The 17549-nt window shown below is 38.7% G+C and overlaps 1 protein-coding gene across 15 annotated transcripts in view; it reads right to left on the reverse strand.

Moving 5' to 3' along the window:
- STRBP (spermatid perinuclear RNA binding protein) overlaps positions 1–17549 on the reverse strand; it is a 74969-nt gene that overhangs the window by 53505 nt on the left and 3915 nt on the right. The gene's annotated exons all lie outside the window — the stretch shown is intronic.

Below are 17549 nucleotides of genomic sequence, written 5' to 3' on the forward strand. Positions count from 1 at the left end.
ACAGCTCAATACATTTGGCAGAGATGCTGATATTGTAATTGAACTCTTTCAGCAACTCTTTTTATGATGTACCCAGACACCAAACAAAACACGATCTGCAATGTTGATTAATGTCAAAATAACTGACAGAGAAATATCAAAATAGTTTTCCCTCATGTTAAAAGTATCAACAAACTGAGGGGAACAGATAAGAAATACAATTCACGAGGATTCAGTGAGGAGCATGGGGCAGAGAAATCTGCAATGTATGACTGACCTTCTACTTATGCAGATATTTACTATTTTAAATCCAAACTCCCTGTACGCTGCACAGAATTGGTTTCTTCATTTTTCACCACCATACGAAGAGAAATCCTTGCCACTCACAATCATATAAGCATTCTGTAAAGAAGTGCAATTGTAACACTAGGATACATATTTAATAAGACTCAGGCTGCTTCCAACAATATGCTCAGCATTCAACTTCACCTGGAGAGTGTATATTCATAGGAGTTTTATTATTTTCCAAGTAATGCAATTCCTGGCAAAGTTGCATCTGGGTTAGCCTTTAGAAGACCAGAATTTTCCAGCCAAATGATTAATTACAAAGCAACACTACAGTTAAAAGCTGGAAAGGTACTTCCTCTGGCGAATTCTTACAATTCATACAACAAATACTTGAGGCTAGTATTACTCCTGCCTGTTTAGTTCTCACAACATTTTGACAAAAGGCTCCTGTGCTCAGAAATCTCTTAGGAGTAGCCTCTGTCAGGTAGCCCCAACACTCAGCTTTAACAAGTACCACAGAGAGGGTAGGCACATACTTGATAAACAGATCTGGAATCATGGCATCTGTGATCAGCAGAATGGAGGACTCAAAGTCCTCTTCAAGGGCCTAGAGCTCTGACACTGCTCACAGTGCAAGGAAAGCAGCTGCCCACTTGTCAACATGGAGGAAGCTACTGGAAGAGCTCCTAGAGAGAATTCAGCTGTGCCAAGGAGGACAAGCATGGACAGAGAACTTGGAGACCCTTGGTTCAAAGATGCAACAAAGCACTTGCAACTGAAAATGGGTGAACACATGGATTCCCCTCCAGATTGTAGAGCAAGGAATGAAAAAACAGCTAAAATAAATCACACTGGTAAAGTAATTAAAGTAGTTGAAGAATTAGAGCCAAACAATCAGTTGATCTAGATTAATGTATGAAGGTAAAAAGAAACAAGGATATGCAGAGTATAGCTCATATTTTTAGCTCTTGGAAAGAGGGTGAAGAAAAGATGGTCTAAGGGGAAATCATCACTAGTTTAACAGGAAGGTTAAAAAAGGAACACAGAGGCACAGTGTAAGCATACATACAAGTAAGCAATCATTTGAAGAAGAAAATGCTGTATTTTATATAGACCCACACCATCCAACCTCAGAAAGAAATACACATTAGTAGAAGTAACTGTAGATATCAAATTATAATGTATAAAAAAGAAAAATAGTTTTGGAAGGAATATAAATCCTTGTCCTTTAGGATTTAAGCTACTATTCACTACCGAGGACAGGAGGATACACCACCAAACTCACCAAGCGGTCTTCAGAGCAGCACACCAGTTGTAGTCGTCAAGGTATTTTTTACATATATATCTCTCTCCAGACTTCTATATGGCCTCATGTTCCCTGGCATCTGCACAATAACCACACACCAGTCACAGCTAGTGCTGCAAAGGGTCTCTAATGAAATAATTTTGAAAATGCCTTCATCTCTTGGTATGGATGTCAAGATGCAAGACAGTAGAGACAGACCCAAGTGCAAAAAAAAAATTAAAAACTGGCTGTTGACACTTAAATAACAAATAGACACATGAACATTAATAGTTTAATGTATTTCCTGCTCAACCAGTCAGAAACATCCAAAACTGAACTGCCTGTAAAACTGAGCACTACAGAAAACAAAACATCTTACAGGGAGCACTTCTTGGCAGGTGTCTTAAAATAAATAAATAAATAAATAAAATAATCACAGATTAGATAGTACATAAATCATTAATAGCAAAGTATTCATTTGAGACAAGGCAGAAACCACAACTGGATTCTCAATGTCTGTGAAATGTTAAACTGATTTCTGACTTCTAACATCCTAACATAGGCATTCCTGCTCTTCTGGCTAAACTGGACAATGGAAACCTGATGCTACTTTGCAGTACACACCTGTTTGTGAAGCAGTCGTAATTTGACATCTACACTCAAAATCTCAATATCATCTGAAACTCCTAACACAGACTACATTCATTTACAGTTGAAGAATTAACTAAATTAATAAAAAGGATTACATTACACTGAAATGACACTCACCATCTGCAATGTCATTTTTCCAGAGACAGAGCTGGTTTAAGCCAAATTCTGGATCTATGCCTGACGTTACATCATATTCTCCAAAAGAGAATCACAGTTCTACCTCCTCAACCACACAGTGCAGTTTAGTGCCACACTGGGCTTCTCACAACCCAAGCCTTGTCCTGCATTCGCATCCCAACACTAAAGCTTTATAGACCTTCAAACTCCTAGACACTTTGCATGTCTGTATCATTTGTGTCCACTTCCTCACATGCAAGGCTTTCTTTGCTCCAGAACCATAGGGAAGCAGCCATAATGTTGAAGAAATTAAGAACAGGGACATTCCTTCCCTAGCACCCTTCAGCTTAACTGAAATAGCTGCAGTGCCCCAGTTTCTTTCCTGCTATGATTCATATCCCATAGACTGCAGGTTGACCTAAGCTGCAGCCTACCAACTAACTACATTTGACACACACAACCAGGATGGGGAAAAGGCCGGCAAGATGCCACTCTTCCACCAAGAAGAATATGACTTCTACAGAACCGTGAGGCCAAAGGCATACACATGGAAAAGGCTGGAAATCATGGCATTCCCTCCCTATGTTGGTAATAAATAAAGGGGGGGGGGGGAGACTGAAGAACAAACTGTCCTACAGTAAAACTAGATCTACTTGTATTGGTGGTTTGCACTTTTCATCAATTCCATGAGGCAACAGCAAAACATGTCTGACATGTTTGCTTTATTAGCTGTTCCCTGTTCTGCATCTCAAGCTAATACATATCTTGGCAATTAGTAAGATGAAAGAGAAAAGCAACATGGATCCTAAACCTCTGTGTTGTAAATAAAACAAATTTAGCAATTCTTTCTTACAAGTAATACAATGTAAATACTATATTAGAGATTCACATTTTTTCTAATGTTTACATAAAGTTTCAATTTCAAAGTATAAGAAGTTTTTAAGAATAAATGCTATTCTTCTGACTAAAATTTCAGCAACCTTAATGGTTTCACCTTAATGGTGAAATTTAAGCAACAGTTTCTCCCCTAGAATTTCTTCCCCCATGTCAGTATGTAAAGAAGTTGGCATTTTCAGTATTGCAAATCCACACTGGCTACTGTGCAGATCTGCCTTTCAGCCAGTTTAAACATTCATGAGTCTCCACTTAAATGCATTTTCTAGTATGTCAGTCTTGCTGCTTCAGTGACTTTTTTTTTTTTAATTAAAGAGAGAAGATTTAAAAGGATTTGGAAGAGACAACCTCTAGACTCTGCAAGTATTGTGCAAAGAGCTCTCGTGCTCTCAGCCAATACACACCCTCCATGAGACTTTTACCATGTTTTAGTTCTACTATGACTACTGAACAAGTTGAAGTTAATTTTTTACTTCCTGTCCAGTTGGCTATTTTGTCGAAGAACATCTTGTCAAAGGTTCTAGGTTACTAAAAGCTTCTTTAAGGGTTTTTTCTTGCCATCTCTCATCTATCCAACCCTGTTATTTTCAGTTTGTTTCTCTCTTATTCTCCCGTGTCCTAGATTATTATTTCCAGGGAAGTCTGAAGCTCAACATCACAACATGGAATGCCACAGAAGCATCTGAAACAAAAACCTGTAACAATGATCTTGGGCTGTTTTGGAAACCAAAGCCTCCTCTCTTGAAATGTTCTTCCTTCACAATGCTGCAGATATGACCCGTACAGTCTCACTAGCCCAGAGGAGCAGAATCCTGTCTGTTGGCTGCTGCATCACTCAGGTCTTCGGTCCCAACTGCAAGGGCTCACTGCAGCCCTCAGCAGGCACAGCACCCTCAGCTACAACAAAACAGAACCTGCAATTTAATTAATGAATTTCTTCCACATGACTGACTTGAAATTTATTTTATAAGTCATTCACATAAAGAGGGTAAAGGGGGATTTTTAGTAGAATTGTTTCTAAAAAGCACACGTTCCAAAAAAACAGTATTCAACACCAATGAATCAGTGTTAGTAATGGAAACATTCAGAGTGAGAAGAATGGTAGAAATACTATTTGCCAGGCAGAAGCTATCAAATATGATTCAGAATATAGTACAAGAACCCCTACAACAGAAAGCAATGGGGATATCTCTCTAGGGAAGAGTACCCTGGCTGCCATCGATTTTCAGCTTCAGAATGCAATTATTTACTTCAACTGCACCATAATGTTACCAAAAGATTTGAATTAGTTTATTTAGGCATGAAAGCTAGCAACAATATCCATAAAGAAAGTAAAAAACACCACCACACCAATGCATTAGATGGCAGAGAAAGAACTGTTGGTCTGATATTAGTGACTTAAGTCCACTGTTTATGCCTTGCACAAGATTTTGTAGTAGGAAGTCCTAGCTTGGCTAAGAGGAAGAAGAAGAGCCACAAACATGTTTAGAGATTTACAAAAACTAATATAAATAAAAATCCTATTTCCCTGGAAAACCGTAAGAGTCTAAAAATATTTTAAACTGGCTGAATCCAGCATCTTCTTGCCGTAGCAGATCTACGCTGCACGCATGTGCTGTCAGATCTGCCAACTTAAGTTGCAAATCTCATCTATTATTCTTCTCTCCAGTTAGCACAGCACAGCTATGTAAAAGGAGAAAAAAAAAAAAGATAACTTTAGCAGGGACCATCAGTGGTGGCAATACTCAGTTTGAAGACCACAAGCCAGGCTGCAAAATTAATTTCTCAGTGTAAGTTATATCTGTCAGTCCCATCCTTAGTAATGAATTCCACAGCCTTTTTTGTTTGCTTATTTTCAATATGATGTTGAAATTAAGAAAGTTAGCAAAATTATGTTTAGATATCTGTAGCACTATATTCTTCAATGTCTTCAGAGAACACACTGTGTAAGTAATAGATCTTGAGAAGTTACATTCAATTTTTTTTAATCTTTTGAATTTCAAAATTTTAGTTGGGGGGGGGGGGAAGAAGCTATCATTATAAATCTACCAATCCCACCTGGATGTCATTTTTAAGAACATGGACACAACTTCACTGGTTTGCTCTCCTTTCTTTAAATTTCATATAAGACTATGAATTAGTTTAATCTCTCTTCATAGATAGTGATGTCATCTCTAGCGTGCTACTGTACTCATAACAGCATGAAAGACATTTTTAGTTCATTTGTTAATAGAAGGCTTCCGCAGTCTTTGCCATTCACGACGAAGTAATCAACATCATGCCTTGTTCTCCCTGTCAACATTAAGCAACACACCTCTGAACAGCAAAATATAAGTCTATGATCAACATCAGTGTCTTGGAGGCAACATGCCTGCCGCAAGCCACAGGAACCCGGTTTTTAGTGCGTTTGTGGAGGTTAACATGACATCCAGGTTAGGAAACAGAAGTGCGTGATGGCAAGCTGCTGCAGCTTCAGTGTAGAAGAGGGTGCATACCCGTTTTTCTCCTAGGGAAGCAAACAGACAGTGCAATCAATAGCAGCATCCAAAATGCTCTCAGCTTTGCAGGGAGATCGATTTACAACAACAAAACTCTCACTTTCTCCCAAAAGCTCCTTCATACACTATAGTTGCTAAAAGTAACACTTGAAATTACTATCAGGGGAAAGCCTAGAGAAAAACAATCTAAGTTAGTTTATTTTGGGTCATTAACTGCATTTTCTGTCTAGCCACTTCAGTTCCCCCGGTAACAGGAAACCCGCTCTTCCTAAAAGCAACATTGATGGGATTTATTTTATTTTATTTTTCAAAGGAAGGTGCATTTGGAAAGCCACAACCTGTCAGGGTAGGAAAGTGCACAGTTCGAGATGCAGAGGGCAGGATCAAAACCAGAATTAAAAGGCAGCTACTATACAATTGACGGTATTCTCCTAAACTGGGCAATAGGATATAAAACCTTTCATCCCTCAGTGATAAGTTATGAGGAAGCTAGATTAGAGTCTTAATGTTTTTATTGCCTGCTTAGCCACCTATGTAAATCTGTGTCCATGTCACACCACCATCATCATTAAGGATACCACAGCAAGGAAAACAAGAACCAAAGGGACATGAACATTGAACTCTGCTCTTGTCAGGACAAAAAACCTGCTTGATTTTCAGAGTCTAAAACTATACTTTTTTTAGTGGTAAAAGAATGTCAGATTATAATGCTGCCAGTCTAGCTTATTCCACAGGTCAAACAAAATTCAACCCTAAAAACTGAAACTTCTGTGTTGAGAAAAATCCTTTAAAAAAAAAAAAAAAGCAGTACATAGATGTGTTGCTGTGTGCACTGAAAGAGCACTTGCTTCTGCTGTTTTACAAGTTCTTCTATTCACTTTGCATGGCTCCTCTATTGTGGAAACAAAAGTCTCTGTATTGGGCCTTCTCAGTGATATTTGGAAACTCTACACTTACTGCAACAGACCATTCAGAGGCCAGCAAGAACCATTTTTTAAAAGTTAGTTCACGGTTAATTAACTGCAGAAATACAGTAAAGAAAACAATAACAAGGTGAAATAACATTCTTCCAAAAGCTTTTTGCTTGTTTTGAGAGAAACAAAAAAGGAAGTAATTAAACCTAGCTAACACTTTTTCACTTAGCATTTTGCTCTAAAGCATTTAGAACTCTCACACTGCAGGACCAGGAAAAAAAAAAATGCCAGAACCCCCAGTGCAGAACTCTCAACACAAGAAAAGGTTGTCCCTGAAATTCAGTGGACAAATACTACCAGACAGTTTCATGCTTTACCGAGACAAAATCCGCAAGTTAAATTTAGAATGATGATTTCTGCAGGCACTCAGATGATTCTGTTCTAAATCTTCTAGAAATTGCAAATTAGAACTTGGCAGACTTTAAACTGACCCAGCATGTGTCTTCTGTAATCCAAGTCATTCTGTCCTATTACTCTGCAAAACTGTTAGGAAAAAAAAATCATGCCTTTCAACACATGGTTTCAGACAAGTGACAGAGACATTCCATTTATCTCTGTGCTAAGAACAAAACCTAAGTAGTGTTTTCTCCTCTTGGAATATCGCCATGAAAATTAAACGCTAATAGAGGAATCAAAGTTATCTCCACTGGAGAATAAGCATAGTTTGCTGAATAATACACTTACATAACTGTATTAATTCAGAGTGCTTGTGGTAATTTTTTTTCCATTTACCATGGGGAGAATATATCATGTTTCTGGACTCTGATCTCATTTTAAATACTGCAACTAGATATTCAGCAAAGTATGCAGGTGTCACCAAGCTGTTCTGTGGAAGCAACTGGCAAGTTCACTAGCATTGTCTCTACAGCCACTCAAGAGATTAAGGTTTTTTGCAACACCATGAACAATAAATTGAATGAAACAGCTCAGAGGTTACAAACCAAAGCAATCTGGGAAACTACTTCTCCATCTACTGATAAACAGACAGTACTATCCAACATTGCATTGCTAACCTGTGGGAGATAGCAATCTTCAGGTTTGACTTAACAGCAGAGACTAAAAAACATTACTCAGTCTCTTCCATTTTGATTGCAGTATCAAGCTTCAACATGCTTTTATTAGCAAAAAAAATCAGACCTTAGCTACACACACAGGGATTTCACAACACTTCATAAGCTTTACTTCTCCAATTGCTGTAATAAGTGTAAATGTTATGCTGTTTGCATTTAGAAGAGACTCCACTGTCTGATGACTTAAGTAGCTTGCCCAATGCCATAGTAAATCAGTTGTAGGACTTAGAAAAGTAGTTTTCCATTTACTATACACATCAAGCATGGAGCACACTCTCTCCCCCGCTTTCTAGCTTTCCACCTTTACTTTGGCTTCTTTAGTTGAATTTGAACACACACTGCATTGCTAGCTGCTTTTGCTATTCAATCTCTCCCTCGTAGGGCCACAACCATACTTCTTCATAGGTCAGCCTGGCAAACTCTCATATTAAATGCTTGACAACAATTACCTGTAGATTCATGAGATTCAAACTAGCAATTCAATATCTGAAAATAGCGTGATTAAACTCAGGAATCTAACTCAGAATGTGTCCTATTTTCAGGCATCAAATTTTTTGAGCACTCCACTCTTTTGAAAGTTAAACTGACACGGACTCAGGAACCTAACATGTCTTTTTCAAAAGAGGACAATGGAGCAGGACACACACAGTCTGTTCTCAGGAACAACAGGAGCCAGAAATATAAGAACGTTTCAGGACACTAGCAAGGTATCTGAGCCATTATGCAAGATAAGGGGAAGCTTTGCAGCCCCACTCTACAAAGCAGCCCACTCCTGAGCATCAAGCATCTCACTCTGGACACCAAATTCTAGCATATTGTTTGGTTTTGAAGGAAAAAATAAACCAAAGGCAGTTGTCTTTGCCACTTGGCATTTCTAAAGCTCTATGCAGCATAGGAGCAGGCTACGGAGGATAAGAGTTCATTCTTCTCTCTCTCTCAAAAAACCAAATGAACAACAACAAAAAATCAACCAATCAAAAAAAAAACCCCACCCAGCCTTCACACTAAATATTAGGTAGCCACCTAAAACACCCCAAAACAAACAAAAAGGATGGAGGGTCTGACAGCATCTCTCTTACAAATCAGAAGAGAAATTGGCAACTCCTGGATGACCAGGAGCGGATATGTCATCACTTCCCCTGCTTGTACCCAAATCGCACACTTCAAACAGTATCTCTTCAACCTTCTCCACACTAAGTTCCAGCCATCTAGTAGCAGTTTATAATTTCTGTGAGTTCATTCAGGATGGCTACTTTGATCCTACATTTGTTAACAAGGAGACTACAGAGTGCGTACTTCAATATGATGATCCCTACAACAAGCCCAACTCTACCAAAAGGCCACTTTTCATCCCTATTGATACTCCTTTTGCCCCCTTCTAACCCCATCTTCTCTTAGGCTCCTAAGGAAGAAACAAAAGAAAAGCAAATGCACACATGTAACAAACATGTACTGCTTCCCTTGGGCTTCATGCACTCTGGATATTTGCATCTCCAGGCAAGCAATTTTGTCTCCTGTACAGCAAACAGAGAGGTCTAAAAGCTACCAGCTTTTCTCCTTCCCCCCATACTAGTCTTAACAGCTACCCTGTTTAATTGCTTCTGTGCTGGAATATCTGCAAGCTGTTCTTGTGCTGCCAGCGCTCAACTGCTACAGAGAGACTGGCAAGAGGAAACCCAGTTTTGCGCTACTGCAGACTGGAAGCACTGCAATGTGGAAGAACAGCAGAGAAGGCCCTATCAACCAACCCTGCCTGAGTTCCGCCTGCTCTCCCCCTTCCCTCCAACATCCCCATTCTTTACATATCAGGAAGAGAACAGCAAGTTTTTGCTACCTCATGACAAACTTAAAAGGTATTTTTCTTTCTCAACAAGTGCAGCCAAAACCCATTTTTCAATCTTTTCCACACTAACAACCTTCTCTCTACACGCTTCTATGAATGACCACTACAGACTCCTTTTACAGTATATAGACTGTCAAATTTTCTGATCTGTTCCAACATTCTGAAATATGAAGAAAACTTAAGACTGCATTTTGTACATGTATATTATTGAACTACTATCCAATCTATCAACATAAATTCTACAAATGCACACAAAGTCTTTTCAATAGATACTTCAAACTTTGTTAGAATAGAATATTTTCAGTTGGAAAGGACCTACAACTATCATCTAGTTCAAGTGCAACACAAGATGAGCACAAATAATGGAAACGGAGCAAGGAAAAGGAAAGAGAGGGGAAGCACAGCAAATCCCTGTACTCCTTAGCTCTCAGCCAAAATTCAATCTTCTATGTACCGTGCATGAGACTTGCTACTGTACTGTGTGATGAGGGTAAAGAGAACTCATTGAGACAAGGTGCACCTGCTAAAACTGGCAGTAAAAACAGTTGACTACTGCAAATTAGTAGTCCCCAGTGCAAACAGAAAGCAAGTCTTTGTTCTTCTGGCACAACAGAACTCCTTTACTGCGAGTACCACATACAGATCAAACATTTACAAGCAAAAGAAAAGAAGCTATCCAAAGGATTTATATTAAAATAAAGATTACAGATCGCAGGGTGAAAGAAAACAATAAACATACCACTGAGTCCCATGCCTAGACAAGCTCTCCTCGAGCAGTTCTTTCTCTGAAGAACTGCAAAGAGACAGCCTGAGCCAACAGTTCCTACAGCAACTGCAGACGCACGAGTACAAGATATTCAAACCCTGCAGTAACCACAGAAGCATCAGTAAATGGATACTCCAAATACTGAAGGAACATTTGACAGTTTCACCTGGACTCTCTCTACCTCATTGGGTAATTCACTGATCCCAATCAGCTTAGCTCAACTCTGTATTTGCCTGTTTCTCTGCAAACTCTTCCGAATACTCTTTTCCTTAATATTTTTTCAGTACACTTTTTCCTCTCCAAAATTTCATGGAACTAAACATAGCCATCAGATAAAGTTTTGTAGACATGGTGCTGGAAGGGTGACCAACATCATCCTGTAAGGGAGAGACCAACTGCATCATTGTATGGTGCTGCTGCAACTTCTCACTGAGGGTGGAATGCTGTTATGACAATGACACTATGCTTATGTTGCATTACTAAAAGCACACTTGGAAGCATCTCAAAGGGAACCAAAACAGAGGTAAGTTAGTACCCAACTAAACAGAAAAAGCAGATCCATTTGTAACACGCAGTTATTTTAACACTAATGCAGAATCCATATTAAGGACCACAAAATATTGCCTCTATGCACTTGGTAAGTTTTTCAGCTAAGAACTGTAACTGACTGAAGAATGTTTAGGGCAGGCCGTATCTCATTTCCCTTTTAAGAATCTGCTTTAATAAGTCACAGTGCCTCAACAGTTGCAGCTTTATCAGTAGTTCCATACAAGTGCTCTTTGCAAGAGTTTTTTCTTAACTCTGCAGTCTTATTTTGTTTCACACAAACTTGGCATGAAGCTCAGGCTCCTGACCCATAGCAAGAAGTTAAGCAACATTGCTCATTTGTTTTTAAAAAGGTCAGGAAGTCTCCAGTTTCAGGTTCTTCAGTGTTCGGGGTGGAAGGGAGCAATATATACAGTCACAATTGAGGAACATTCAGTATTCAACCCCTGTCTGCAAAGAACAGAGGTTAATCAGAGAACTGTCAAAGATGTACTTTGTAAACTACTCTTACTATTAGTTTATTACATGAGGCCACATCCACAAAAACAGATTTTTGGTCAAGTTCACTACTTATATAATGCTGATTCCCAGCTACCTGCTTTAAACAATATCCTTTATCTCACAGGCTAACAAAAGGAAAATGACTGAATTCCCCCAGAAGATAAAGCAGACTGTATGGAAATAGTCAACCTGCAAAAGACAATCTTATTTCTACACTAATGTTAGTAGAGAAGAAACATAAAGATGAAAATATTTTGGGTTTATTTTTGTGCCTTTTATCATGATTGATTCAAATAGTACCATCACTATTTAGATGGTGATGGTTTTTTTCCTAAAATGTGAAGTACTATGAAATCTAAAGTGGAAAAGTATCTTCTAAGTTGTTAAAGCATAAGCATGCAAAAAAGACTTCTGGATCAAATTTATTCCTTAGCAGGCTCATTTTGAAGGAATAGAGAGTACAGTTCCAGCCAACCATCTTCTAATACAAAGCAATATAAAAAAAATATTTATTTAGCAACTACGAACAGTGTCAGGTTTTACATAATTTACTAAGACTGAAAATTCAACCAAATTTTTTAAATTGTCAAAAATACCCCAGTCACAGGAGGTTCTTGTTCGCCTCTAAGGTGGGAGTCATGATCCTTTTCTCTCACACAAATTTAGACAACTGTGTTCTCTCTTCAGCCTCCTGGCCATCTGTAGAGATGAGGAGGTGTGTACAGATGTGGGCTCAGAGCAGAACAAGCTACTTCTCTGAGCTCATATTTTTGGCAGTCACCAATTTCACCCTCACCCACCAGAACCAAAGAAGTTATCAGCTTTGTCTCCCCCCACCTTCCCAGTATTTGCCTTTCTTCCTGGCTTTTCTAGAACACTTGTCACCACATTTACCAGAGTACATTTATTACTGGTTTTAAAATAACAGTTTTTGTAACAGAGGGAAACATTTTGGGTCTTTATAGGGGAACTTCAGACACAAAGAAATGAAATTGTGCGGTAAATCAGTGGCAGAACCTGAAAGGGGGACAAATGCTCCCCTAATCAGTACTTCCAGTACAGCCACCAGACCTCCTCTGGATCACAATGTTGCTCTGTGTCTAGTATTGAAGAGTTTACTCATTGGGCTTTTTACCAGGTTCCAGTTTTAGAAGGAATGCTCACAATTATCCTGGGCTTGACTGTGATGCACACAATGTAACATCCCTGGTTACCATGCATAAGAAGCACTAAATTTCAAGCCCAGTGATACACTCTTTAAGGTCATCCAAATGGCATAGTTGATTACTTTAAAGAAGCAAATTAAGTCTCTATATGATTAAAGACTTGGACAGCATGACCGGGTAACCAAAGAAGCCCTAATCTATTTATTAAGTCCAATTACCTAGACATCAAATCAAGAGATCATGAAGCATTAGGACATTGAATAGCTCCTTACCAAACAGTTTTAGCTCTCTGAAAATACGATAATCACTAAGAACCTATGACATGGAAAAGGCATTCTTCAAAGGAGATGTGGAGAGAAATCAGTTCTTGGGCATTTAGGTTTTCCTATTATTCTGTTGAGCTAAACCAGCTATCAGAGTACAGGGAAAGAGATTAGGATTGGAAGAGGAGTAGAAATCCAAATGTTCTAAGTCCCTGTACCATATGCATTTACAAAATAATTCCAGCAGATATCAGAGATTACATCTGACGTCTCATTTCTCAATCTAGCAATGTCAAAAGTCTTTGTGAGGCAAATGAGATGAGCCCAAGCTCGTTCATTTTAGTTAAGAGTCCAGCCGCCAGCTCCAATAGGTTCTCAGGTAGGATTTCAGTCTAGTTTACTTAAGGGGGGGGGGGGGGGGGGGAATCTCCAGTTCTAGCTGCACTTACTGTTCAAGAAAGGAACTGCAGAAGCCAAGAACTGAGGCCATACACATTTTTCCTTCTCTTTGTTTCAGGGTGAGGAGTTACATAACTAACATTAATCTAAAGTACTGCTAATTAACAGAAGACCGCCCCCCCACCTAGGCACACCTTTCATGTCTCTATATAAAAAGGAAAAAAAAAAAAAATTAGCCAGTCAGGTTTCTAGAATCCACAGCCACAGTAAAGTACAATCCAACTGAAATTTCTCTTACTAATCTACTCTGAAGTGAGTCCAGGCTTGGCTCTGAGGGTAGCACAACTACCACAACGTATGATATTATGGGGCTAAACACTTCCCAGATTTTTATGGGTACCTTCCAATCCTCAATTTTCTCTACAAGCACTTTATAGTCTTCCACATAATCCTTTATGGATTCCTTGCAACCCCTTCCTTTCAACTATCTTACTTGGAGCTCCATGTTTCCTGCTTGTCCCATCATACCACAGCCCCCGGTTTTCCAGTGCCTGCGTGTATTCTCTGGTGCTTCACACCCTGAAGACACACGCTGTGCACCTACAGCTCCCCCTTCTATTCCAGAGTCTTTTCCATTAAAGCAAATATTAAAAAATTGTCACATTATACATACAGAAATCAAGCAAAGTAGATAAGGAAAGTAGAAAAGTACTAAGCGCATAGAGGGTCAGAGAGCAAACTACAGCACCCCATAACCAGAGAAAAAGAGCAATTTTCCATAGGCAACAAGCTGCCCCTTCAGCACAGAAGGATCAACAAATAGGAATAAATGACTAATTTTGGTTCTTGCGTTCATACTGGCAAACTGAAGCCTTCAGAACATCACACAGCTTCCTCACAGCATAGCTGGAAAAACCAGCCATGCAGGTTGTGCTGACTGCTACCACTCCCCACCGGCTCAGAGCTGCAGAAGCACTACAGCCACACTTAGGACCAGATAATTAATATCACATAAATAGCCGTTATTTAAATTCAACTCCAAAATTGATTAAATGTTAACACACGTTAGCCAGCACTTTCAGATCCACTGATAACACGTTATTTGTTTCTATGGTTAACAAAAACATCCGCAACCCAATCCCATTCATCTTATACACATAACCCCATTGGACCTTTTACAGTCATGCTACGTACTATAACAGAAACACACTACCAGCTTTACTCTTGACAGCTGACTCCCATAGGACAGAGAACTCAAATGCCTTTTTCTTTTTAATACAAACTGTAATTTGTTTTTTAAATGGACTGATTTGTACCATCTTAACTGCAGGTTTTCACCCAGTCTCCAGGTGATACGTTTAGTACAACTATTCAATGTCTTGCTAAGCAGGCTGTAACAAGACCATTTAAGTTAAACTTCTTTATTCAGGTATATACTAGCTAGCAATTTTAAGACCATCACATATTTCAACAATGGCAACTAAATTCAGCATGCAGAGTGCTGGCTTGTTTCCTTGCTGAGTTTTGCACATGCTTTTTAAAAAGCAAGTATGAGGACATTCAAGAGAGATACCATTTTTATGGAAAGGGTTAAATAGGCTTTTAGTAACAATGCTTTGGCTGCTACACCATAACAAAAAACAAAGTCACCCAATGCCCTACAACAAGTAATGAAATTTTTAATGCCTCTTCCAAGATTAACCATGACTTACCACAATCCACTGTTACAGGACCCACCCCATTTAAAATACAGAATAAAAAAAAGTATCAGTTTCACAATATCATTGGCACAGGATAAACCATTTTGTGGCAAAACCTCACTGGAGGAAATCTGCAGCATTGCATGCCCAAGATGACCCTGCTCCCAAGCCTCCTCAGCCTCTACAGTGACTGCCAAAGCTCATTTCTAGAAACATGCAACACTTGTTTCCAAACCAGCTTCAAAGAGCTTGTGCGTCTGGGCTTCACACACACCTGTAAGTCTGTTTATGCTTTTCCAGAAGGCAGGTACTGCCAGCTGAGAACTAGGATTAGGGGAAGATTTTGTTTAGGGTCATAATCAACTCAATCCAATAGCTTGGGAGAAACATTCCCACATGTAACGTTATACCTGTGTCTCAGAGAATACTAAAGACACTTTAGGGCCCAATACTTAAAACACTACGCTAACACTCAAATTTGCTGTATTACAAGTCAAACAAGAAATGTGTTTAGTGAAAGTGTCTCCCCTCCCAAGAATCAGATGAAACAGAAAAGTAAAGGCCTCTAAAATCAGCTTGCCCTTTTCTGCTCCTATCATGGGGCAATTTCTAAGAGGCAACAGCAGTTCCTCACCATTTAGTTCATTTACTGTCAAGCTAAATGCTAAGTTCTGCTTCAATCATTGTTTCACTTCTTCAGCACTAGCTACATCAAACTTTAAGGTCCAAAATCTGAACCAATTCTGTTTTCTAGGATTTCTTCAAGTTCCATGACAACTCATGATTACCAACTAGTAAGAGTATTCTTCCCAACCAGATATTCAAACATTTAATTTTCCAACAGTCAATTTAAAGTAAATGCACAAAAAGAATAAGAAGCAGCAAAATTTAATTTACTGTGATAGCCAGACACACCCCAATTTTATTTTATTTTTAAGTATGCAATTAAGAGTAATTTAATTCCCCTATGTAGACATTACATGAAAGAGAAACATTACTGTAAGAAGAGCTCAGTACTATTGGTACACAAACCTTACGACAGATAAATTAGAGCCTAGTAAAACAGCATATAATTTACATTTTGTTATGTCAATCACAAGTAGCATCTTGAGGCTCTTAAATAATATGCCAAACCACAACATAAGAGAGCTAATTTAAATCAACCCATGCGGCAAGATCACTTAAGTTTCCACAGTCCAAGAGATCCCCTAAAATGAGTTAGCAACTGGATTTCATAAGATTATTCCTCTTCAACATCCATTTACTCCTTTAATTTACCAGCATGTTACGAAAATATTTTACTACAAAGGAGTTATAAAGTTTTGCATAGTTACAGAAAAATCAATAAGTAAAACAAGTGCATGGGGTTTAATAATCCATGGCCTTTATTACTTGAGAAGCCAATCGGCAGATGTCTAGGTGGCCCAGTAACACAGTGGTCCCACTGAGCTGCATGGAAAATCCACACATTGGATTAGTCTCAAAGTTCTTGGTTTTAGCCAGTGGAGAAGGAAGGACAGAGCAGCCCAGTACCATGCTTTACATACCTTTCAGTAACAGCAGAACAAATGACATACCCTGAATTTTTTCTTATGCTTCTCCTGTAACCAGCACCTTGTCTACATTCCAATACAGCATAGGAAATTAACAGAAAGGTCAGTATATGTGTTGCAAAGCAAAAATATGAATACAAGGCAACAGACCAACATGGAGGAGAGTCCAAGAATTCTCTCAGTCCTCTTCTCTTCCATGACAGTTAGAGTGAGAGGACCAGAAACACAAGGTAACTTAGCTACAAAATAAAGTTAAAAAAATCCAAAGTGCAAGAAGTTTATGTTAACGCATTCATATCATTCATAAGAATTCCTATGCATGCTTTTTCTTAAAGGGACATGAATTAGGGTTTTCAAAAAAGTTAAATAGAAACACTATGCCTCTGCGAGTTGACATAGTGTGTGTGCCACTATCTATGTTTTCTGTCATCATTGCTCAGTGAAAGACTTGCACTTAAGAAAGAAAAACTACACAAGTGCCAAGAAATGCAGAAGTACAACTGAAAAAAAAATTGTCTCTAATCTTGTAGCTTGTATTAATTATCACTTTCAATGAAAAATATAAGCAAATATTTTCAGGTAGGGCAGTTTAGGCATCTGTTTCCTTACATATTAAGTACAAAGTTTCTATTTGTCAAATCATGCTGCAAGTACAACAAACATACTCAAAACTATGATTTCTACAGAAATGTTTGAGACTTGCATTTTTCTGCTATTTAAATCTGTAACTATTTTTCATGGTGCTCTAAACAGGATTTTTCCTTCTGATTTCATCACTGCAGCATATGTAGCAGTAAAGCAATCTTTACTTGCCAATATTGCTCAGTTTATAGCAAATACAGGACACTACATCAGCCAAGTGCTCCTCGTGCGCATGTTGTTAGAACAGAAAAGTTCGCCCTCCCCCAACCTCAATACAAAGTAAGTTACAGAAATCAAAATGCTATGCTAAAATCCTCTGTTGGCATGGCTAGGCTTACCATAAGTCCTAACTCACCAAGAGATGGAAGTTAGCCTAGTGAGGTGTAGACTGAACTTCTGCATTCTCACTCGCCT

Source organism: Haliaeetus albicilla, chromosome 26 (assembly GCF_947461875.1).
Source record: "Haliaeetus albicilla chromosome 26, bHalAlb1.1, whole genome shotgun sequence".
In the NCBI taxonomy this organism is placed as follows: Eukaryota; Metazoa; Chordata; class Aves; order Accipitriformes; family Accipitridae; genus Haliaeetus; species Haliaeetus albicilla.